The 26,242-nt window shown below is 43.5% G+C and overlaps 1 protein-coding gene across 4 annotated transcripts in view; it reads right to left on the reverse strand.

Moving 5' to 3' along the window:
* LOC126297807 (protein O-linked-mannose beta-1,2-N-acetylglucosaminyltransferase 1-like) overlaps positions 1-26,242 on the reverse strand; it is a 1,990,313-nt gene that overhangs the window by 1,728,487 nt on the left and 235,584 nt on the right. For all 4 annotated transcript variants that reach the window (XM_049989012.1, XM_049989016.1, XM_049989017.1 and 1 more), the window contains exon 2: positions 23,825-23,940. The gene's annotated coding sequence lies outside the window, so the exon portion shown is untranslated. The remainder of the gene's footprint in view (positions 1-23,824; positions 23,941-26,242) is intronic.

A 26,242-nucleotide genomic window follows, 5' to 3' on the forward strand; every position in this document is an offset into this window, starting at 1 on the left:
GTTGCTCTACAAAGTACAACAGGTGGTCATCGCGCTCGAGATTATGTCTGGTGTAGAGTTCACGACGTGTCGCTCTAACAACTGTTGCACCGATCATTCACGAGGTTAGATGACTTATCCTGGATTATTTGCTATATCCGCATGGAAAGTATAATACTGTCAGATGCACGCAGTCCATCAAGAAAACGTCTGAGCTGAAACAGATATATTTCTTGCTCTAAAAACATTAGAGATCGAAATTCTTGACATTTAAAGATGCATAAAGTGATAAAATCGACATCAAGGATGCAGACGTCCTTCCGCAGACTAGACTCGCAATCAGAGCAACAGACATTTCCTTACTTGTCAACCATCCTTCAGCCACACTCGGTGCATGACTTCAGCTATTTTCGTTAATGAATTCGGTTGTTAGAGAGGCTGCCTGCTTAAATACATGTTAATGTGGAATTAATGGTCGTCGAGGATGTACTGAGAGTATCACTTTTTTACTTGGTTACCTACTGGGCACTGCTGCGTCCATCGGCAAGTGTCAGTAGCCACACTGTATAATTGGTATGACTCGATCTATCCTTGTCGTCCATTTCAATGTTGATAGTTCGTCGCTGACTTGCATTTATAATCTCGAAACATCGTAGCTACAGCAACTCTCTATTACCCCATAAGCGTAACAGTCTCCGACTGCCAGACATTTGTCTTTTGTCCGCCACTCCAAGCTCAAAAGAGAGCGGCCATCATCTTGGAACGCTCACTACTAAATCACAAACCAGTTTCAACGTTATGTGCTATAGCACTATGCGACTAATCGTCAACAACGTCCTTTGCATGGTGTACAAGATGCTGAAATAGCTGCAGAACAATAACCACTGAGAATAAAATTTTTGTGGCCGGTCAGTGGAAAATAAGAACAATGCTGAATATAAGATCGAGCAGTAATTTTAGTGTGCGAATGTACACTGAGGTGACAAAGCCATCGCGTATAAAATTAGTAGTAAAAAAGTAATAAATTAAAAGGTCGTGTCCGATGTGTCTGTTTTACAAGTCGGCCGGTGTGGCCGTGCGGTTCTAGGCGCTTCAGTCTGGAACCGCGTGACCGCTACGGTCGCAGGTTCGAATCCTGCCTCGGGCATGGATGTGTGTGATGTCCTTAGGTCAGTTAGGTTTAAGTAGTTCTAAGTTCTAGGGTACTGATGACCACAGATGTTAAGTCCCATAGTGCTCAGAGCCATTTGATTTCTGTTTTACAGTATGAACAGTGAAAATATAATAAGCGATGATCCTTTTTCTTTAATCATTTTGTGGAGGTTGTCAGTGAGAAAAAGTTTCTTAAAGATTTGAACTTCTGTGTAAAGTTTCTCGCAGGTCGCTAAGTACTGTCATCCTCAAATATTGATGAATAAAGTCGGTGTATTCGCGCGTCGCGGGCTGCACTTCTTTCACACCCGTCGTACCGTCACTCTTTTGATAGGTAGGTAGTTCTTAACTCTCACAGCGTTCCTTTCCAACCAGTTAGTGATATGTGTGCCAAGTTTGGTTGAAACCGAGAAGATGACACACACACACACACACACACACACACACACACACACACACACACACACACACACACACACACACACAGTTGTAGTATGTATATACCTATTTCCAGACAAGGTAAATTTTAATTTGCGTCCATTTCAGTGTTAAAGGGTTGAAACGGCAGCGACAAGGTGACAACCTAATGACTGTATGCCCAGTGGTTTTGCACCACGTCGATGTCGTATATGGCGAACTGTGGTTTATAGAGATGTTAGATGCATAAGCGCCACTTTTGTAAATATATCACTTTTTTCGAAGTTTCAACACTGCAGCCAATAGCCTCCTTTCGCTTTACCATAGTAGGTCTCGTGTTGTCAATATCGAAGTCTCTTTTGAGTTCGTGGTAGGACAAAATTAGTATAAGAAAAATGGATGAGATCGAATTAAGATCCTCAACATAAAAATCGGTCGAATTCCTTGGCTTCGACTCGCAATGGGAAGAGTACTTTTTAAGAAAACACAAAACAGCCCTCAGTATCTCTTTTGTAAAGCTAGTCTATCGGTACGGAAGAAGTAAAACGTGAAGCTACATTTTCAAGTCCTTCATGAGAAATTCGTGATCACTTTGGATACTGAGGAAAGGCAGGGCAAACTTCTCGATGTAAAAAATAAGAGAGAAAAAGAAGTAAATTCATATACATGTCATTTCTTGAAAATATTTCTATTATTTATTTGCCCTCGATTTTACCTCTTCTTTGTAACGCATTGACAGGAAGAAAACCATATAACTCGCAATGATGGTGAACTGTGAGTGAGCTATTACATAGGCCTTAAAATAGCCATAACAGTACGTCCCTTCAGCCATAGGGAATCTGCGGAATGACTGTTTGTGACCAGTGACTGTTTCTGTTTTCGAAACGGTTCCTCTTTCAATGACAACAGTTAACAGCCGTATCACAGAAATGGCAAACTACATGGAATTGAAACAGAATGTTAAGATTAAATAACTAGTTTTTTTTTCTCTTAGGGTTTGGTTAAAAGCACGGACGCGACGGACGTTGGTCAGACTGCTGTATTTGTGAAAGGTATTGACGCTGAGTTCGACGTCATAGAGGTACTCCTAGATTTAGTGCAAATTCTGGATGCAACTACGGCCGATGACGTATTTTCTTGCTTAGAAAATATTACTGTTGACGAATTTGACCTTTGTTCGAAAAGAATTTCGTCGTTTGTAACAGATAGAGCTCCTTTACTGATTAATCATATCTCTGGTGCTGTTCCTTTGAAAGAAAAAAAGATGAAAGAAGCTGAAGCTGGTATCCAACAGGAAATACCAGTGATACACTACCCCTTGCTTCCTGTTAGCCAGCTGGTGAAGTGCAGCAAAATAAGAGGCGTCATGAACGTTGTAAAAACCGTTAATAAACTGATATCACACGATTTGGGACATATGCAATTTAAATCCTTTCTGGCAGAGCTACAGTGTAACTATGGCGATAAGTCGTATTTTTACGAAGTACGTTGGGTGAGTCGAGGTGATGTTTTAAAACGTTTTCTCAAAAGGCATAAAGACATAACGTTATTCATGGACATAATATGGGCGCCAATTAAAGAGTTCGATGACCCCACGTGGATGTTATATCTTGCATTTCTAACTGTCCTTACAAGGAACCTCAATCTTTTGAGTACAATTTCGAAGGTTAGGCACAAACTAATTTAAAACGAAATTACTGCTGTACATAAAACAACTTTCACAAGGATCCTTTGCGTACTTTTCGAATGTTTGGATAAATCAAATAAATTTTGAAAAGGAGACGTTAAGCCAGCATTTCGAAGAATTTGGTACTGTGATTTTAGTATTTTTGCAACTCCTTTTGCAGTTAATGTTGAAAGTGCACCTCCTAAACGTCAGTTGGAGTTCATCGATTTTCAGTGTAGCTATGTGCTCAGGGAGAGGTTTCGCACTTCAGAAAATATTGATATGGTTTACAAGAAATTCCCTCGAGAACATTTCCCATAAATGTTTGGAATATCTGCTTGAGTCTGCAGTACGTTCGAGACCACGTATCTATGTGTTTTCTCAACAGTGAAAGTAACAAAGTTGAAGGTTAGGAATAGCCTTACTGACATTCATGTGATTCGAGCAATGCGTGTGGTGACAAATACTCTCGCTCCAAATATTGAAATGTTATAAAAAAAATTACAACCAGTTGTGGAGTGATGGAAATAGACGTACCTTTGTTTTTCGTAAGTAGTAGATCAGCTCCTAGCTTAATACTTGTCAGTAAGATAGCATTATTGAGTTAATAGATGTTTAACGAAAAAAAGCACGTGTTCTATGCGTATTAATTTATGCGTGTGTTGTATTTGCGACCAGCAAATTCAGTTGACGGGAGTGACGGTTTATTCTCATTTAACTGATACCCTCCCCCCTCCACGCCCTCCCCAGCACCACCAGTTCTCCGCTGAACAGAACGGCAAAATTTGGAATGTACTGTACTGCTTGTATCTACTGTCAACCTATGCAGTATATTACTTAGCGGCCTTGTTGCGCTCATGACAGGTTTACGCAGTGAGGACATTATTGTTAATTTGTTGCTTTGTCGCTGTTTTGTGACTCAATCAAACTACAGACAGTCAATAGCTTATCCATCGTCCGCTGGTGCCATCTGAGCACGTACCTGCCTTTTAGTTTTTTCGAACGAAGTGAGTACTGTACATTCGAGCTCAGAGATATGTGGAACATGAAGTACGAACTGGTTCCACAGCAAAAAGAAATCAAAAATAAATTTTCTCTCACTGTCAAACAAAGGAAAACAACACCACTGCTTTACAACCCAATAACTGACATGCAAAACCTGATGTGATTAGATGGCTCATAAAAACATGTACAATATCGTAAATTCATCCGCTTTACTTTACGACAGTTATTAAAAGCCTAATATTATATTTTTTGTCGATGGCACTTTTGTGTAGCGCAGGAGAGGTTACACGTCCGCCAGTACTATGCACGTGTTATATTTGCAGTGTCCTATTACAATAAGTACGACAATACAAAGAAAACTTCCAATCTCACGTGACCAAAAACTCGAACGTCAGCTGTCGATCGTGTGTTGTCCACAGTCTTCAGTCTCGTTTCCGAGTAACATCGAAACATTTCCAGAAAATGTCGCTCAATATTGGGCGACGCTCCATACACCGATTTATCGATATCGAAGTGGCAGTATCGAGTGCCGATATTTTTATTTTGTATTACATTTTATTCGCAATTTTGGAAAAGTATTTAAACTTGTTTTTTTGAAATTATAGTAGAACGTAATCTTAGTGTTACTACTATTTGAGATTTCATCACGTCCAGTCTCTCTCGTTGATTGTGTGAAGCAAGTATAGATGGTAGAAAGAAAAAGTGCTATTTCACTGGGTGCTGGAGGTGCAAATGTAATAAGATATCTGATGTGAAGAAACAGCACTCCAGCTGCGTTAAAAAACGATTTTTAACGCAACTAATGTGCTATTTGTCCACATTGGCATTCTTCCAAAACAGTTGTTGAAACTGATGAAAGAAAATCTAAATGACAAGTTTGAGGGGAAATGCTGACGTAATCGGTGCTCGGCGCTACTAACAGAAACTCGAATGTTGAACTTCACCATGCAATTTTGACACAACTGTTGGGTCGCTGCAGTCATGGACTGTGCGGCTGGTCCTGGCGGAGGTTCGAGTCCTCCCTCGGGCATGGGTGTGTGTGTTTGTCCTTAGGATAATTTAGGTTATGTAGTGTGTAAGCTTAGGGACTGATGACCTTAGCAGTTAAGTTCCATAAGATTTCACACACGTTTTTTTTTTTTTTTTTGTTGGGTCGCTGATGTTTGCAGAAATGAAAACAGAGGGAAGTTGACATGAAGCGCGCCAGTCAAAACCGATATGTGACAAACGACGGACCCGTCGCACGCCTTTTATTGTGCCACTTACCTGCGGTTACCATTGTCGGCAAATTAATTATCGCCAAGCATGAGCGTGCATTGTTTTCTTTTCAATTCTTGCTCTGAGTGGGATAAATAGGCTGCTAGCTTGTTGATGTACAGACTATCTAATAATAAATCAGTACTCAAATATACAGCTCTAAAACTAGCAGTGTATTTACAATGTGCAGCCATTATCTTTTTGCCTGGCACGTCGACATTTTCTTGTAGCTATAGCGATAATTCTTTCGATATATTTGGGGACTGGAAAGACAACTTTTTAAATAATGATAAATCGGATTACCGATTTCTTTAAAAATATCGATAGTCACAGTAAGAGAATGCGAGCATCGATTCAAATGCTGAAGGTGCCCGCGGGCAGCGCAGCTGCGCAGCCCTGCTCTGGATTCTCTAAATTGACATCGTACGACAACCCCTTGGCCAAGAGAGCGACGTCCACAATTTCCACTGAATAAAGTCTGACGAACTTGCTTTTAACATTGTTCAGTATCACAAAACGCATAAAAAACAGTAGCAGTATAGTATTACTACCCCAGCTGTAGGACTGAAAACAAAATCTCAGTGCTGCCATGGGTCAGCAAGGCTCTTGGAACGGCAGCATAGTGCTAACAGGAAGTGTAGCTGTGGGGGCGAAGATCTGCTGTAGCTACAGCACCACGCACCGTTATACCTGCGAGTCGTGTTGTGGCTACAGGTCTCGTGAGATTGGCTGACTGCCTGCCGTGAGTTTCTCTTGAGCCTCATCGCACTTCTTCCTTTGCAGATGTCAATGCGAAAGTAATTTTAAACCGGCTATACTTCTTAATAGGCAGCCAGGGTTGAAGATTTTAGTTCTGTATGACAATTTACCTAGTGTATGGGATAATTTTATAATCGATTTTCGAAGCAAAGTCGATTGCAACACCAACCAACAGGCTCTTTGACATAGCCTAAACTGATATTACATAGATTCTATTTTCTTCTACGTAAGACATGTTTACAACAGCAGCACATCATTGCTGATTACTTCGTGATTCCATAGATACCACACAATCCTTCAGACATTTTATTACAGGATCCAACATACTAAACTGTGTTTCGAATGTTGAAGCCAGTTAAATTCAACATGCCATACTTTCGAACAATAATTGAGGATCTGTAACAACTAATGATCATAACAAGAAAATAGTTTCAGGTTTCATTGGTGACGCACTCATTTGGCTAATTCCAAAACTGTGTCACATACACTCCTGGAAATGGAAAAAATAACACATTGACACCGGTGTGTCAGACCCACCATACTTGCTCCGGACACTGCGAGAGGGCTGTACAAGCAATGATCACACGCACGGCATAGCGGACACACCAGGAACCGCGGTGTTGGCCGTCGAATGGCGCTAGCTGCGCAGCATTTGTGCACCGCCGCCGTCAGTGTCAGCCAGTTTGCCGTGGCATACGGAGCTCCATCGCAGTCTTTAACACTGGTAGCATGCCGCGACAGCGTGGACGTGAACCGTATGTGCAGTTGACGGACTTTGAGCGAGGGCGTATAGTGGGCATGCGGGAGGCCGGGTGGACGTACCGCCGAATTGGTCAACACGTGGGGCGTGAGGTCTCCACAGTACATCGATGTTGTCGCCAGCGGTCGTCGGAAGGTGCACGTGCCCGTCGACCTGGGACCGGACCACAGCGACGCACGGATGCACGCCAAGACCGTAGGATCCTACGCAGTGCCGTAGGGGACCGCACCGCCACTTCCCAGCAAATTAGGGACACTGTTGCTCCTGGGGTATCGGCGAGGACCATTCGCAACCGTCTGCATGAAGCTGGGCTACGGTCCCGCACGCCTTTAGGCCGTCTTCCGCTCACGCCCCAACATCGTGCAGCCCGCCTCCAGTGGTGTCGCGACAGGCGTGAATAGAAGGACGAATGGAGACGTGTCGTCTTCAGCGATTAGAGTCGCTTCTGCCTTGGTGCCAATGATGGTCTTACGCGTGTTTGGCGCCGTGCAGGTGAGCGCCACAATCAGGACTGCATACGACCGAGGCACACAGGGCCAACACCCGGCATCATGGTGTGGGGAGCGATCTCCTACACTGGCCGTACACCTCTGGTGATCGTCGAGGGGACACTGAATAGTGCACGGTACATCCAAACCGTCATCGAACCCATCATTCTACCATTCCTAGACCGGCAAGGGAACTTGCTGTTCCAACAGGACAATGCACGTCCGCATGTAACCCGTGCCACCCAACGTGCTCTAGAAGGTGTAAGTCAACTACCCTGGCCAGCAAGATCTCCGGATCTGTCCCCCATTGAGCATGTTTGGGACTGGATGAAGCGTCGTCTCACGCGGTCTGCACGTCCAGCACGAACGCTGGTCCAACTGAGGCGCCAGGTGGAAATGGCATGGCAAGCCGTTCCACAGGACTACATCCAGCATCTCTACGATCGTCTCCATGGGAGAATAGCAGCCTGCATTGCTGCGAAAGGTGGATATACACTGTACTAGTGCCGACATTGTGCATGCTCTGTTGCCTGTGTCTGTGTGCCTGTGGTTCTGTCAGTGTGATCATGTGATGTATCTGACCCCAGGAATGTGTCAATGAAGTTTCCCCTTCCTGGGACAATGAATTCACGGTGTTCTTATTTCAATTTCCAGGAGTGTATTAACGAAAGCAGTTATGATGCAATATTGAAATTCAGTTAAACGACTGTCTTCAAAAGTAATTTTCATTTAACTAATGCTAAGGAATCAAAGATCATTCTGTTAAAATATTAATCATAATATTAAATTCTCCGTAACTTTGGAAATGTAACATTCGCAAAATATAAGACCAGTTTTAGAATCAGCACAAAAATTCCAATAAGACGAGATACTTTATACATCATTTCACACTCGTTTTGCAGTTCGTAAATATTAAATTTAAAGATGGCATAACTGGTTGTGTACGGAATGGTCGATTCGTCGTTGGTACTACTTTAATATACATTACGGTTAAATTAACATATCAAGGAAAAATTCAGTTATATTGAAACTAATATAAATTAAAATACTGCTAGCCTTAGGTACTTTCATTCTAATATGAAGTACATATTTATACTTGGTTTTTGTTCCCTCACTTTCGCTAAACTGGTGGGGAGAGACATGTGTATATACAGATTATTAAGAGAACCCACAAGGAATTTAAGACTGATCTGATGTTGAGGTGGATCATTGTGACCGCACTCCTGTATTTTTGTGATGGCCTTCCACTAGTATACTGACAACAGTAAATAGAACATGGCCAATCACTGTCGTTATCGAATCTAAAACAGATCTTCGAACTGTAAATAATATGAATAGTAAACTTTCAACATAAAAGGTTATAGTTCAAAGGCACACAAATATGTCACAGTTATTGTTTATGACGATGACTGTATAAGTAAGATAGAGGCGTTTTTTAATCACTGAGATAAAAAGGATCTCTCTAAAATGTTCTACAATAATCTTAAATGAAAAATAAATGATACCTTTCATGTATTTACAGATTCCGTAAAAGGTCAGTTAAAATTATGAATCCCAGTATCCCTCAACTACGATTACAAGTTAAGGTTCATAAAAAAATCTATTAGGCATTTAGTTAACAATACTACGTCCCCCTTAAAAGGGGTAACTCTTTTCAATGTAAAAAACGTTTACAAAGTAACTAACACGGTAGCTGACATTAAAAAACCTGAAAACGCTGAATTGGTGTCTTTGAACACATCTAATTTATTCGTCAAGGTGCCCATTACAGAGTGTCTTTACATTATAAAAAACAATCTACTAACACATAATAAACTGTTGAAGTTATTGAATTGGTTGAATTGCTTAATACGTATTTATCCTATAATTAATTTGAATTTAATGGTAGTATTTATCATGAGAAAGATGGGTTGGCAATGGGCAATAGCCTGGCTGGCATCTTAGCGGAAATTTCCAAAATAATTTCTTCCAGAAATGTGAGGCCTTGAAAGAGAAAACAGTATATTACAAATGGATTGAAGATGATAAGTAATCAGGCTAACGCAGATAATTTTACAACACTAATAAGATCTATGCATTCTAAAATAGTTTTCACTTTGCAAATGGGACAGGATTGCTCAATAAACTATTTACACTTGAGTACTACTAGATAAAAATTGCAAACACATGTTTGGTACATATAGGAAACCATCATGCACCGACTTAGTTATTAACGCACATCCGTCGCACTCGCAAGTGTGTAACTGATAAAAAAATTGTTATCCTGAAACAAACTGCATTGGGCTGTGGCTATAAAGCAACCGATGTTACGAAATGTTACAATAACATTAAAAAACGAGAAAATTACGTACTTTAATAGTAAGACTGCGCCTAATGCTAATAGTAATCGTACAACAAAAACTAAATTTACAGCTGTGGGTTACAATGGTCAGCGGTCGCAAAAATTCGAACAGTGTTTCTGTAAGACTGGTGTTGAGACAATAAATTCGCTTAGGACACATATACGACACCTAATAGGCACAAAGATTAATAAATTTAATAAACTAGGTGTGTACAAGATCAAGTCCAAGGATTACGGAAGTTACTATATTGGCCAGATGAGCCAACTTACTCTCAAAACAGAACAGCCTTTGGCGCGCATGTCATCAAGGAGTGACATGCAGTGCAGGATACGGAGCATGTCTTTGAAGCGTTGCGTTATGCACCGACAAGAAGAAATCTAGATTTACCTGAGGAATGGGAGAGATTTAGTTGTGTGAAGAAAGCCCCTGATAGAGTTTTACATGAGTAGAAAGAGTATAGTTTAAAAAAATTTTCGGTATATTTGATGAATTGCTATAAAGTTCTTGGTGAGTTTACTGATGACAGGCCGCAGAATCTCCGACACTTGGTATAATATGATGTAGTGTAACGATGGCCACTGTACATTTTATGATTGCCTAAGATATTAACAGCCAGGTAAGAACCAGTCTCAATTTTTGTGCTGTTTCCAAACAGTATTTTCGCGGAACTTGCCTTTCATACGGTCGCAAGTAAATGATTGCGTTTGTTTTTACTGAGACAACCAGTTTGTTAAACCCGTGCCTCGTACGAGTATGGTGTGTGGTGCACAGCCTAGCTCAGTTTTCTTGTTGCTGTTAGCATCAAATTTCTTATTTATGTCGCTTTATACACAAAGGCATATCAACGAATGATGACTGTTACTGGTACATCCAGCTTGTGTTCAATCCGCATTTAATATGTGTATGATCTAAAGATGATCGTTACTTACAAGCGAAACTAGTTATTCATCATTTTTAAGTGTTCTATGAAAATGCGCTAGGCGTTAAAAGGTTTTCGGATTTTTTTTCCTAATTTCATGAAGTTACTGTGAACGCTGTTTGCGAACTGTGTTTACGTAATAAACTTCGTTCTGTAAATATATGGTTCTGACTTACTAACATTTACCTATCAGAAGTGAACTCCGGGACCAAACTCCTTGAATGAACTACAGATAGTTTAATTCGTCGTCGACTATCGATGAAACCCAAAAGATGGATTTTTGATGTTATATAATGGTGGCTCAGAGCTTAACTGTTTAAGACCTCAAGCTCAGAAATCGTGGCATGTGTTGCCTTTCATACGCAGCAAATAAAAACGTGTCACGTCGACCTTGATATGCTGAGAAGAAGAGCACATACGGATTCCGCTCAGGCTTCTTAACAAACGGGTTGTTGCAGCGCCTGTAGTGTGAACCAGTCGTTGCATTTCTCGTTTGTGCTGCCTGTACATGAGCAGCCGTTACCGAAGGTCAAACCTGTGTTTCACAAAGCAGTGTAAAAACGCGGCAGAAATCACGCATGTTTCCGTGACGCAACGCGCGCCGCGACACATTTGCTCGCCGCGGCAGTTTGCCGTGAGACGGGCCATGCTCATTTGCCGTCGCACCGTTGTCGTTTACGGGCGTGGCGCTGGCTAACGTCACCGTCTCCAGCTCCCGCGAGGAGTCGTGCTAATGCGAAATATGAGCACCTAGCGTCGTTAAACGGCATGGCTCGCTGCCCTCTAAAGCAACACACGAAGGTAACAGGACACGAGTTGGATTTCTCGCAATACCGTCACAGGGAACTCACCGCACCGTCGAATTGCACGTTAGTCACAGGGAAAGAAACCATCTTTGCGTTTTGTCACTTGTTATTCACGTTTTCGTCTGGAGAAAATCGTTGAGTATACAAAAGTCTCTATAACCCAAACATTTAAGGTTACACAATCTTTATGCGTTTTACCAGCACGTATAATCGCAGAGTGTCTATTACTCATCTTCTCGATTTTCTTGATCCCTCCGTACATCTAGGGGAATATTTCTCCCTCTCATGCATGAACAGACCCAGCCAACATGGGCCCAAAATTTGGGAAGCCAAACTCTGCCTGTCACAAGCCAGGACAAATTGGGGAGTGATGGTGGTGTAACATCTCTTTAACGAACCTTGTTCCAGCTGGCTGGTAGTACCTTGTGAGGCACTTACCGAGGGTTACAGCTGAAGATGGTCAATGGTTTTGAAGGCAGAGGAGGACTAAGTCTCAATAGTGAATGAAGCGGAGGAACTATCTTCATCCAGCAGCCTCTGTACGTCAGTGGGGCGGCTGCGAAAGGCGTCTGTTCTCCACAGGAGCGGCCTGTCCCTGATACTTAGCAGCAAGTATAAAATACCTCAAGCGACAGCTGGTGCGACGCATCGGCTGGAGCCTATATCAGTCATATCAAACGAAAATTGTTTATGAATGGTAGGACGTACCTCATACGCGACGCGCAATCCCATCGCGAGGGAAAACGCTAAAAATGGGCAAGATAACCTATCAAGTGGTGAGCACAAGACTCAAATTGACTACCTGCTTACAAGAAGACGCAGCTGAAGTTCGTAACTGATGTGAAAGTCATCCCCTCAGAATCAGTACCCTCCCTGCATAGGCCTCTTGACTTGGACCTCAAGTTGAATGTCCACAACCGAAGTCCTTCCCAGAACACTGGAGTGCAGAGAATCAAATGGTGACGTATGTCAGAATGCAAAGCTGAGCTCACCACTGCTCTTAAAGCCATCGAGATAGACATAGACCAGCTAGTATCAGGCATATGGGACAGCAATAAAAGCCAAGTGCACTGCGCAGCAAATAATATCTGCGAAGATCTGCAACGCTACAAGACGTAAAAGTTGGCTGTCAAGAGACCAGTTACAGCAGCCAAACCTTCTTACTACAACCGTGTTTACGATGAACTAGACAGACCTGAAGGAGTAAATAAAATTTATCGCCTCGCCAAAGCACACCACCGAGCCACCCAGGACAATGGTCATATCAGACACATGAAGAACAGAGACCATCGACTCCTTCGAGACCCTCTCAACATTCTCCGCAGATGATTACTGCCCCAAAATCAGCATTGAGGACTTTGACCATCTTCCTATACTGAGTGCTCATCCGGTTCCTGGCCTTTTACTACAGATTACTATCCAGGAGGTCAAGGAAGTGGTCAAGAAGATGAAGAATGGCAAGGCTACTGGCCCTGATGACATCCCAGAAGAAGTATGGAACATTCTTGGCCACGAAAGTGGCACAGTTCTTAATACCCTCTTCAACAGAATCATTTATGAGGATATAGTCCTAGCAGTCTGGACAACAAGGTCATTCTGCCAATGTTGAAGGGAAAAGTCCGTGTGATAGAATGCTCGCAGTATCGACAAATTCGACTGCTTTGTCATACCATGAAGATCTTTAAGCGTGTTATAAACTCCAGGCTCCGCGCAGTTGTTTCTATTACCCTAAATCAATGTGGGTTTATCAAAGGAAGTGGAGCCACTGACGCCATTCATGCCGTTCGGTTACTAACTGAGAAACCCCTTGAGAAGGACAACTATATTCATATGTCATTCCTAGACCTGAAATAGGTCTTCGATTGTGCCCTACATCAGTTTATTTGGCATGTATTACGATCTCACAATATCCCTGAGGCCTTTATCCAGTGGGCCCAACTACTGTATCAAAATGTGTCCAACAGTGTCCTATGTGCAGTGGGAACATCACCTCCATTTACCACGGACGTCGCAGTACATCAGGGTTCAGCACTGTCACCTATATTGTTTATCATCCGTGTTGAGACTGTGATATACGACCTACAGTCACCACATCTTTGGTCACTCCTATATGGTGACGATGTTTTATGGGCAAGCGAACACCGTCAAGATCTCCAGGAACAGATGCAGCAATGGAATCAACGACTTGGCAAATTTGGCCTCCGATTGAATGTCAAGAAGACAGAATGCATGGTGTGTAGTATTCAAACCGATAAAGCCAAAGTCGGTGTAGGAGACCTGAGGAAAGTGGAGCAATTAAAATACCTTCGCTCACTCATATGCAGTGTTGGTGAAAGCCTACCAGATGTTCGTGTCCATGTTAACACAGCCTGGATGAAATGGCACCAGGTGACCGGTGTCCTGTGGAATCGCCTTATGCCTTTACGTCTTAAGTCAAAGGTTTATTGGACTGTAGTACGCCCAGTCGCACTTTATGGGTTGGAGTGTTGGCCAACGACAAGGAAGCATGAGCAGGCTCTCACGTGATGGAAATGTGAATGCTCTGTTGGTCCCTCGGGCTTACCCGATTGGACCATGCAACAAACATCGACGTTAGATGGCGACTTGGAGTTGGACCCTTATCAGAGAAACTACAGGAAAGCAGGTTAAGATGGTACGGACACGTCATGCGCACTAAAACAGACTCGGTGGCAGGAAAACCTATGCACCTGTACATAAATGGCCGACGACCTCTTGGCAGACCAAAGATACGATGGATGAACGGTATCAAGAAGGATATGGAATTCGTCAATGCCACCTATGAAGAGGCTCTTGACAGATCTCTATGGTGGTGGATGTGTCAGCAAGTGGACCCTTTAAGTGTGGGATAAACGCTAAGCAGAAGAAGAAGAAGAAGAAGAAGAAGAAGAAGAAGAAGAAGATGCATGAACCGGTTCCCTATACAGGGTGTTTCAAAAAGGTACGGCCAAACTTTCAGGAAACATTCCTCACACACAAAGAAAGAAAATATGTTATGTGGACATGTGTCCGGAAACGCTTACTTTCCATGTTAGAGCTCATTTCATTACGTCTCTTCAAATCACATTAATCATGGACTGGAAACACACAGCAACAGAGCGTACCAGCGTGATTTCAAACACTTTGTTACAGGAAATGTTCAAAATTTCCTCCGTTAGCGAGGATACATGCATCCACCCTCCGTCGCATAGAATCCCTGATGCGCTGATGAAGCCCTAGAGAATGGCGTATTTTATCACAGCCGTCCACAATTCGAGCACGAAGAGTCTCTACATTTGGTACCGGAGTTGGGTAGACAAGAGCTTTCAAATGCCCCCATAAATGAAAGTCTAGAGGGTTGAGGTCAGGAGAGCGTGGAGGGTTGGTCCGCCTCTACCAATCCATCGGTCACCGAATCTGTTGTTGAGAAGCGTACGAACACTTCGACTGAAATGTGCAGGAGCTCCATCGTGCATGAACTACGTGTTATGTCGTACTTGTAAAGGCACATGTTCTAGCAGCACAGGTAGAGTATCCCGTATGAAATCATGGCGGTGAATCGAGGAAGTACAGTACATACTGACGAAACTAAAATGAGCTCTAACATGGAAATTTCTTTATTTGTGTGTGAGGAATGTTTCCTGTAAGTTTGGCCGTACCTTTTTGTAACACCCTGTATAAAAATAAGTTTTTTTTCATGTCGGGAGCCATAGCCAAAACTTTATAGAACAGCACTTCCATTTTCAATCCTAGCTGTTGTAAGATCAACATCACCTATACGACGATCAGGTGATTTCGAGTGTTTCCTATTCTCAAGTGCGTATTCCCATACGCTCAGATTTACGCAGTTACTCTTCGAGGATGAATACAAACTTCCAACTGTTATTTCACTACTGCAGCGTTTACGTATTAAAATAGCAGAGGTACACCGATGCGACAAAAGTCTTTAGATCGCTATATGCACACGTAACGATGGCGATAGTACCGTGTACACAAGGTAAAAAAGGGCACTGCATTAAGAGAGCTATCATTTGTACTCAGATGATTCAAGTGAAAATCTTTCGAACGTGATTATGGCCGCACGACGGGAATTGACAGAATTCGAAGGGGGCATGTTAGTTGGAGCTATGCGCATGGCACCTTACATTTCGGAAACCGATAGGGAATACAATATTCCGACATACACATTGTCAAGAGTGTGCCGAGAGTACGAAATATCAAGCATTATCTCTCACCAAGGACGATGCAGTGACCGACTGCCTTCACTTAATGGCCGAGAGCAGCGGCGTTTGCACAGATATGTCAGTGCTAACAGACAAGCAACACTGAGTGAAACTGCCCCAGAAATAAATTTGAGACCTACGACGAACCTATGCGTTAGGATATTGTGGTGAAATCTGACGCTAATGGGCTATGGCAGCAGACGATCGACGCGAGTGGCTTTGCTAACAGGGTGACATTGCCTGCAGCGTCCTCATGGGCTTGTGACCGAATAGGTTGGACTCTAGATGACTGGAATACCGTGGCCTTGTCAAATGAGTCCCGATTTCAGTTGGTAAGAACTGTTGGGAGGATTCGAATGTGGTGCAGATCTCGCAAAGCCATGGACTCAAGTTGTCAATAAGGCACTGTGCAACCTGGTGGTGGCTCCATAACTGTATGGGCGGTGTTTAAGTGGTTTACATGGAATGGATCCTCGGATCCAAATGAACCGATAATTGACTGGAAATGGTTATCTTCGGACCAAGCAACTGTGGAATTTTTATAGATGGGCTTTTTATGCATGTCACCGGGCAACAGTTGTTAGTAGTTAGTTCGAGGATCATTCTAGCGAATGATTTAGCCACTCAGATCGCCCGGCATGAATTCCATCGAACAGGTATGGGACATAATCGGAGGTCAACTCGTGCAAAGAAGCCTTCACTGGCAATACGTTTACAACTATGGACGGCTATAGTGGTAGCATGGCTCAATATTTCTACGGGGGAGTTCCATCGACTTCCGCACTAAGCTGGGCGGAAGGGGGTCCGACACGATATTAGGAGGTATCCCATGACTTTTGTCAACGCCGTGTATATACATCCAAAATGGGCGACGGTGTAAATCTGCTAGTACAGGAGTTAAGAGTTCCCTCAAACACACCTGAATTATCTTGTAAATCTTGAAAAGATTGTACAAATCGCTAATCCCTTCTTCGACAGTATTGAAAAGATTGTGGCTGATTCCAGATAGAATAATCCAAAGAACTGAGATCAGGTGATCGTGGAGGTTAAGACCCACGTTCGGCCTGTCCGTCTTGAACCCTACTGGCGTGTTAGATGTCGTCTTACATCAATAGAAAATGTGGCAGTGCTCCATCACGCATGATTCACATTCCCAAATCACAGGCCACGGGCGAAATTTGGGCCCAGTTAAATGCGAGCCTAACGGAAACGTTCACATTTGAAATACACACTGCCAAGAGAAAAAAAGTGAAACACCCAGAAGACATGTTCGGATGTCATTGTAATATCGTACACATAGACATGACCGGCGGCTGTGTAAACAATTACAATGGCAATTCTCTGTTACAGGTAGAACAGCCATCAGAGTGCGTTAGCATTGTTCGTGTTCAGTGCCTGGTAGGGTATAAAAGGGGCGTGAACAGCGTCTGATGGTTAGTAAGTACTGTGAATAACACGAGGATGCCGTTTACTCGTGTGAGATAGCATGATCTACACCTGACAGAGAAAGTGGCTTCATTTTCAGTCTCCATTTGGCCAGGCTGGTCCAATCGTGCAATATCAAATTTTTTAGGGCGTTCAGATGTGACAGTGGTCCAGTTGAAATATGAGGGTAGGTATACTCGTCGTCACGGTTCCGGTCGACCACGTCTTATCAAGACAAGGGAAGTCAATGGCCGTGCCGAGGTGGATACAACGGCTCCCGTCAGATCACCGAAGTTAAGCACAGTCGGGTGTTGTGGGTGATCTTCCAGGTACGCCACTACCTGTTGACAATTTCCCCTCTGCCCTTACGGTCGAGGCGTAGAGTCCCTGATCACCATTCTTAGCGCCAAATGTCCTGAATGAAATTCCTAACCTCTCCGCAGTGTCGCATGAAGTGAATGGGGACGTTAAGCTCGGCGGTCCTTTGGTACTCTTCGAGAGGAATAGGCCATGCGCAGGCTCCAGGTTTCACCCTCTGACTTCTTTCATCATCTCCCATACTAACACGACACTATGCCACACACACACCCATCACAATTATGTACACTTAACAGATACACTTAGGTACACACTTCTCATACTCCGTGAAGGAAAGGTACCTACGGACACGAAGGACAGGAAATACTTTCCCAATTAGGCAGCTGAATCTGCCCTTCGGGCTCTCCGAGACATTCATGCCATCCGACTTTACTTTTTACTACAAGGGAAAATTGCCGCATTGTGTACCAAGAACATCGTAACACTTTCACAGCTGCGCGTACCATCCCAGAACAAGTAGTAGACTCCCTGCAACATGTTATGTAACCCCGTACCGTTGGTCGAAGACTAGAAGTAGCCTGACTAGGGAATTGTCAACGTTTGCGTAAGCTGCCGTTAATACCGTAACACAAGCGGCAGCATCTGGAGTGGTGCCGTGAGTGACAGGAAGGCATGGACTGCTGATGAATGACGTCACATGGTGTTTAGCGATAAATCGCCGTTCTGAACTACCCCAGAAGACTATCGTCGGTGCGTATTGCGGAAGCCTGGCGATAGGTCCCATTCTGTCAATGTTTTAGGGTCAAAATGATTCAAATGGCTCTAAGCACTATGGGACTTAACAACAGAGGTCATCAGTCCCATAGACATAGAACTACTTAAACCTAACTAACCTAAGGACATCACACACATCGATGCCCGAGGCAGGATTCGAACCAGCGACCCTAGCAGGAGTGCGGTTCCGGACTGAGGCTCCTAGAACCGCTCGGCCACCTCGGACGGCCCCTGATCTCTCCCCGATAGAAAACGTGTGGAGCCAGCTCCGCTGTGAAATCCGTCCGATTGCCAGTATCCAAAATATCAAGGACCTATTACAACAGCTGTTGTCAGCTTGCCTCAGGAGAGGATACAACGACTTTATGACACCGTTCCCAAAAGAATCAGTGCAGACATCCATGGCAGAGGGGGTACAACGTGATACTAATAAGAGGACTCGTACGGCCCAATTTTTTGTAAATCTGACTTCTTGTTGTAATTACTGAAATTAAACCTCATACCCTGTCAAAGTGAGAAGTTTCATTTCATTTCCTCTTCTCCTTCTGCGTGCTTCACTCTTAGGTCAGTCTTTACGTTTAAATCAGTGGCATCTCTTAACCACACACTGCAATTGCCTCGCAAACGGTTCTTTTGCAGAGCCATGTTTACTAGTAACCTATTGTTTCAATTTTGTAAGTTTTCGCTAATAATCGTAATACACTCTACTTATTTTGGTACTCACTATCATCCCATTCCTCTAGCATGTACCTACCAATCTTGTTGTTTCTTTCGAATAAAACCAGTAATTCACTTTTGGGCATCTCTTATCTCTAATTATTTCGTATCTTACCTTCTTTTTAAATTGTTCCTGAACGTTTCCAGGGCCCTAGCTCTGCAGTTTGTAATTCTGATTTCAATTCTACGGCATGGTCCGAACGCCTGAATGGAAACCGCATATTACTCAAATTTGGGAAGGATTGAAATGCACCAATCCTCATTTATCGCAAACATGATTAATTGGTTAAGTAACCTATGAAGTTTACAACAAGACGGATGTGAAAATAGAAAGTAGAAAGGTTTTTTCTGAGATTTTATGAGTACCCCAGGTCGCTATACACTGTGCCCGTACAAGCCTTTAACTACAGGGTGGCGCACGTGTGTTACCATTTTGTTTTTGAATATAAACTTTATTGTCAATACAACCTGAAAGGAACATGTACTACAATGAAGAGCCGTCCATGGAGATTTGTTCTAACTCGGCACATGTTCAACATGTCCACCATTTCGTTTCCTAACTTCCTTCAAACGAACACTGAAGTTAGTGATTACCCTACGGCACATCTCTTCCGTAATTTCACTGCAAGCTTGAAGAATAAGTATTCTGACCTCCATTAAATCACGTGGACGTTTCGGGAAATTTTTTTCATTTAGGTACCCCCAAAGAAAAAGGTCACATGGATTAAGGTCTGAACTATTGGGGTGCCAATTTTGTCCGTCATTGAAGCGACCTGGAAACCTGAGTGAAATGATCCGCATGTAGAAATGCTCGTGTAAAAACTCCAACACAGTGTTTGCAGTATGTGGCCTTGCTACATCTTGCATGAATCACTGCGTGTTGAAGGGCAAGGCAGTAGTAAGAAGCTGTGGAATGAAGTTATTGCGAAGCATGCTCAAATAACGCTCACTGTTCACAGTTTCTTCAAAGAAAAAGGGTCCAATAAGTCCATGACTGGAAATTGCTGCCCACGCTCTAATCCTCGGAGCATAATGTTGTCGTTCATGAAGCACTTGTTGGTTTTCAGTGGCCCAAAAGCGTACATTTTGTTTGTTAACCATACCGTGTAAATGAAAATGCGCCTAGTCTGAAAACCAAACGTTGTTGAGAGTTTCTTCCCTATCCTCCGTCCACTGAGTAAACAATAGTCTCTGCTGCTTGTGTTCTTCAGTGAGCTTCTGTGCACAGGTCATCTTGTATGGGTACATATGGAGGTCACTTAAGAATGCGTTGAACGGAGCGTCTGGATATTCCCAGTTACACTGCTGCCTTTCTACACGATTTCCCGGAACTTCTCTGTACAGCAACTCGTACCACTTCAATATTCTCCGGCGAACAAACAGGCTAAGGCCGAGGTCGCTTCGATTCCAATACTGTTCCTTCCTGTGCAAATTTATCGTACAACCTGTGGATGGTCTTCTTGCAAGGGACCCATCGTGTGTCAAACTGTTGTCGAAAACGCCTCTGAGTCACAACACGGCTTTTCGTTTCATGAAAAAGTAACACAACTGCCGATCGTTGCTGCGTTGTCAGTCATTGCTGCTTCGTAGTCTCCTAGCGCCAGTGTCGTGAATTACACGTCATTTCGGAACTCATTTGTTTTTCCAAGCTCTGATGGTTCTTCTGTAGAGATCCGAGGGGGATATCTTAACGTGCGTCAAAAAATTGTGAAAGAAACAATTGGTAACATTTCGTGCGCCACCCTGTACTTTGTTGACATACATTCATCAGGATCTCGGAATAAAATAACAGACAGCGACTTTCGTTGAGCGGGAAATTGTCTTGCGAAAGGCAACAAATGGCGCGAAAATACCATGCCCGACGTGTTATTTCAGTAAAATGGTATATACGAAACGTAAAGCAATCGTAAAGACGCAGGGTACTTTGAATCAGTATACACTATCTGACAAAAAATCTCCGGATACACGTAAGTAATGCGGAATTGACCACTAGTTATCACGAGAGGTGTACCCACCACAATAACAGGAGACGGGGAGTATCTTGTCGTCAGTAGAGATGCGATAACAACAGAATGGGTCCGTCAGGAGAGACCAATTACTCCACACGTGACCTGGTCACCGGATGCCACCTGAGCAACGAATCGATCAGAGACACTTAAATACTTCCAAAGCTGTCCGAGTTGGCTACTGGTGATGTGACTGTGAAGTGGAGAGGCATAGGAACAACTACAGCTAAACCAGACCTCATGAACTGACGGACAGGAACCGTAGAGCATTGCGGACTGTGGTTGAAAAATATAGCATGAAATCAATGGAACGAATCACTTGTTAGTTCCGAGGTGCTACCAGCAGTTCAGCTAGCTCAGCAACTGTGCGTAGGGAGTCAAAAGAATATGGGACAGTGCTCGAGCAGCTCGCCATTAAGCCACAGATTTCTGTGGTTAATTGCTAAGCGACGCTTCAGGTTGTGTGAAGAGCGACGCCATTGTACAGTGGATGACTGGAAATGAATGATTTAGAGTCATGTGTCACGCACTCCGATGATAGGGCGAAATCGTTACCTGCCATCATGTGTAGTGCCAACAGTGAAGCACAGAGGAGGTTGTATTACGGTATGGGAGAATTTTTCGTGGTTGGGGTGTGGTTCCCTTACTGCGCTTAAGAAAACGTTAAATGTTAAAGGATATGAACACATTTTACAGCATTGTGTGCTGCATACAGTAGAAGAACAGTTCGGAGACAATGATTATATCAGCATGACGATGCGGCCTGTACTGTCATAAAGCAGCATCAGTGCAGCAATGGTTTGTGGACGATAACATTTCTGACATGGACTTTCCTCTTCAGAGCCTCGATCTGAACCAACACACTTTTGGAATGTGCTGGAACGTCGACTTCACTCCAGATCCCAGCATCCAGCATCACTAGCTGTTGTCATTTCGGCTCTTGAGGCCAATGGTCTGGCATTCATCCAAGGATATTCAGACATCTAATTGGAAGTGTCCCAGGCAGAGTTCAAACCGTCATAAGGGCGAAGGATAGACACATCTGATATTAATGCCCACAATCCTCATATCTGTAGAATCTTCCACCCAACAAGTCTACCAAGTACGTTGTCCTCGATGGTGAGTGTTCATCGAAGGTGAGACTATCATCTGGAGTGCCCCAGGAAAGTGTGGTAGGTCCGCTGTTGTTTTCTATCTGCATAAATGATATTTTGGATAGGGTGAATAGCAATGTGCGGCTGTTTGCTGATGATGCTGTGGTGTACGGGAAGGTGTCGTCGTTGAGTGACTGTAAGAGGATACAAGATGACTTGGATAGGATTTATGATTGGTGTAAATAATGGCAGCTAACTCTAAATATAGATAAATGTAAATTAATGCAGATGAATAGGAAAAAGAATCCCGTAATGTTTGAATACTCCATTAGTAGTGTAGCGCTTGACACAAGTCACGTCAATTAAATATTTGGGCGTAACATAGCAGAGAAATATGAAGTGGGACAAGCATGTAATGGCAGTTGTGGGGAAGGCGGATAGTCGTCTTCGGTTCATTGGTAGAATTTTAGGAAGATGTGGTTCATCTGTAAAGGAGACCGCTTATAAAACACTAATACGACCTATTCTTGAGTACTGCTCGAGCGTTTGGGATCCCTATCAGGTCGGATTGAGGGAGGACATAGAAGCAATTCAGAGGCGGGCTGCTAGATTTGTTACTGGTAGGTTTGGTCATCACGCGAGTGTTACGGAAATGCTTCAGAAACTCGGGTGCGAGTCTCTAGAGGAAAGGAGGCGTTCTTTTCGTGAATCGCTACTGAGGAAATTTAGAGAACCAGCATTTGAGGCTGACTGCAGTACAATTTTACTGCCACCAACTTATATTTCGCGGAAAGACCACAAAGACAAGACAAGAGCGATTAGGGCTCGTACAGAGGCATATAGGCAGTCATTTTTCCCTCGTTCTGTTTAGGAGTGGAACAGGGAGAGAAGATGCTAGTTGTGGTATGAGGTAACCTCCGCCACACACCGTATGGTGGATTGCGGAGTATGTATGTAGATGTAGATGCAATCAGAATTACACCTAGCGCGGTAGGTTTGTACAGAAGCTGGAAAGCTTACGATGTTATGGTTGCCCCTGAGGCGACTAAAGAATAAATTCTGGAAATTTCTCTTACTGTCTTCACGTTATACCTTCCGTCACCATAATCCGAAATTCTTTTTTATACTGACTGACATTAAAACTGTGTAGCGCCCAGTAATTCGAAGCTAGGATACATTTACCAACCGAGCTACCGAAGCAGATCTTGTGGCTGGACTCCCGATTTCAGTCTAAAAGTACTTTTCTTTCAAATCGACAAAAGCTTTCCTGCATACCTCACCACAGCCACAGACTAAGAACGCTTGCTAGTTTTCATAACGTACCTTTCGTTATATCTTCCACACCGCCGCAGAGTGAAATGTCCTACCACATAAAACCTGTGAGCCAGCCGGTGAGATGAAACGCTATCTTTGCCTTACGCGGGAAAAGGCGAAAAGTCAGTTCTGTTTCAAGTCCTGGCCCTTCACACATTTAATTTCCTGGAAACTTGCATTCCACCGTACATTCCGCTGATTAGAGGAATATTCTTCCTCGAAGCCAAAGGGTATTGTGCTTGTGCAAAAAGGAGAAAGGATCTGTCGCCATAGCTGCGTCATGAGGACCAGCAAAACAACAGAATCTTCATTATGCAACCGGCTTTAGCCCCTGACAGAGAATAACAGCGTGTGTGCTTTACAGGCGTTGAGACAGTTCAAAGACTGCTACTCACGCTTCACATACCTTTCGGAGAAGCCTGAGCGAAGCAGCACCCAGAAACCCTTCCAGGAATGGGCTGTTAGCACTGGAATATAGTAGCGTTGATTTTCCTGACGAGTCGTGGCAGCTGGGAACGCGATCTGTAAGTACAGGAAAAAAAAGTAACTGTTAGGATTTTCCTGTAAAGAGATGGGCGACGTAAGAGAGTAAATTGGAAAGTTATTCAGAGTTTTCCTATTATAAAAATAAAGCTTCATTAAACACGAATTCGGTCTACATATATGTGACTATTCTGCAATTCACACTTACGTGCTTGACAGTGGCTTCATCGAACCGTCTTGAGACTTTGTTGGAAATTTGGGGTAAGGTCTTATGGGACCAAACTGCTAAGGTCATCGGTCCTTAGGCTTACACACTACTTAATCTAACTTAAAGTAACATACGCTAGGGACAACACACACACACACATGCCCGAGGGAGGACTCGAACCTCCGACGGGGGGAGCTGCACGGACAGTGACGAGACGCCTCAGCCCCCGCGGCTTTGAGACTATTTCTCTATCGTTCCACTATCGAACGGAGCGGGAAAAATGAGCACTTAAATGAGCCCTGATTTCTCTTATTTTATTACAGTGACATTTGCTCCCTATGCAGGTGGGCTTCAACAAAATGTTTTCGCATGCGGAGGAGGTAATTGGTGATTGAAATTTCGTGCAAAGCTCTCGCCGCTACGATAAACGCTTTTTTCTTTTTGTCAACCCAACCCGCGTTTCATATCCGTGACACTCTTTCCGCTATTTTGCGGTAGTACATAACAGGCTGCCCTCCTTTGAACTTTTTCAATATCCTCATTCAATCTTATCTCCCTTACAGCTCAGAAACGATTCAGTAGAGGACGAACAAGTGTAATGCAGGCAGTCTCCTTGGTAGATTTGTTATACCTTTTAAGTATTCTGCTAATAAAACGAAATCTCTGATTCGCCTTGCGGATTACACTTTCTACGTGACACTTGCAGTTTAGGTTGTTCGTAATTGTTACCCCAAGGTATTTAGTTGAATTGGCAGCCTTGAGATTTGTGTGATTTATCGTGTAACCGAAATTCAGCAGATTCCTTTCAGTACTCATGGCCGGCCGCGGTGGTCTCGCGGTTCTAGGCGCGCAGTCCGGAACCGTGCGACTGCTACGGTCGCAGGTTCGAATCCTGCCTCGGGCATGGATGTTTGTGATGTCCTTAGGTTAGTTAGGTTTAAGTAGTTCTAAGTTCTAGGGGACTGATGACCACAGCATTTAAGTCCCATAGTGCTCAGAGCCATTTGAACCATTTTCAGTACTCATGAGGATGACCTCACACTTTCCACTATTTTGAGTCAGTTGTCACTTCCGGCACCTTATATCTCGTCCAAATAATTTAGAATTTGATTTTGATCTTCTGGTGACTTTTCTAGACGGTAAATGACAGCACCATCTGCAAAAAATCTAAGAGAGCTTCTCTGATTGTCTCAAAAATCGCTTATGTACAGTCGTGGACAAAATGAGCGAGACCCCTCGCCTTTTCGTTATGCTGATCCGCACAGCTTTGAAGTCTGCTTCACAGCATAACAGGCAAGGCGACGAAGTGCTACAAACATACCATGCAAGTTCGGTCAACTGATGTGCTGAGATAGCTCTAGCACTGGAAAAATTCGCGCCTCGAAGACGCCACAGCATCGTCTGCCGCCACTTCTTGAGAAACGAAATACCTCAAGTATAAGCAAATGTGTTGTATTGGCAAATCTGTAACTATGACTTGGATCTAAAGTGTGGTTATGGATAGTACGTATGCTCAGATTGCGAATCTAACATCATGAATAAAGACAACGGGAAATGAATCAGGCGTCCTTCCTCTTCCCTAACATAAAATATAGTTTAGTTATTCTTTCTTAAATGAACTGGGCAGAAAATCATTCGCCAGAAGTGAATAACTTTTTAATAACACCAGATGATATTAACAGCTTGCCGGCGCGCGTTAGCCGTGCGTTTAACGGCGGTCATATCGCGGACCGCGCGGCTGCTTGAGCCGTCAGTTCGAATCCTTCCTCGGGAATGGATGTGTGTTAGGTTAGGTAGGTTGAAGTGGTTCTAGATCTAGGTGACTGATGACCTAAGCAGTTTGGTAGCAGAGTTCTTAGAGCCATTTTTTGACCTTTCGCGTAAATTTTCTTTACATAAACGGCCGTATCTTTAGATTGTGTTGACATAGCTAACCTTTTTTACACCACCAAGGGACCATATACCGCAGGAAGTGTGACATTTCCGCTTATTATGTCTACCCGTACTCGAGGTAAACGGGTTTTGAGGGTGGGTAGACAGACAGACGGTCAAGAAAGTGAGACTAGTAACGTTCCATTTTTACCGATTCACGTGACGGAATCGTAACAAAGAAAATAGCTACCACAGTTACTC

This window comes from Schistocerca gregaria, chromosome X (genome assembly GCF_023897955.1).
Source record: "Schistocerca gregaria isolate iqSchGreg1 chromosome X, iqSchGreg1.2, whole genome shotgun sequence".
NCBI lineage: Eukaryota > Metazoa > Arthropoda > Insecta > Orthoptera > Acrididae > Schistocerca > Schistocerca gregaria.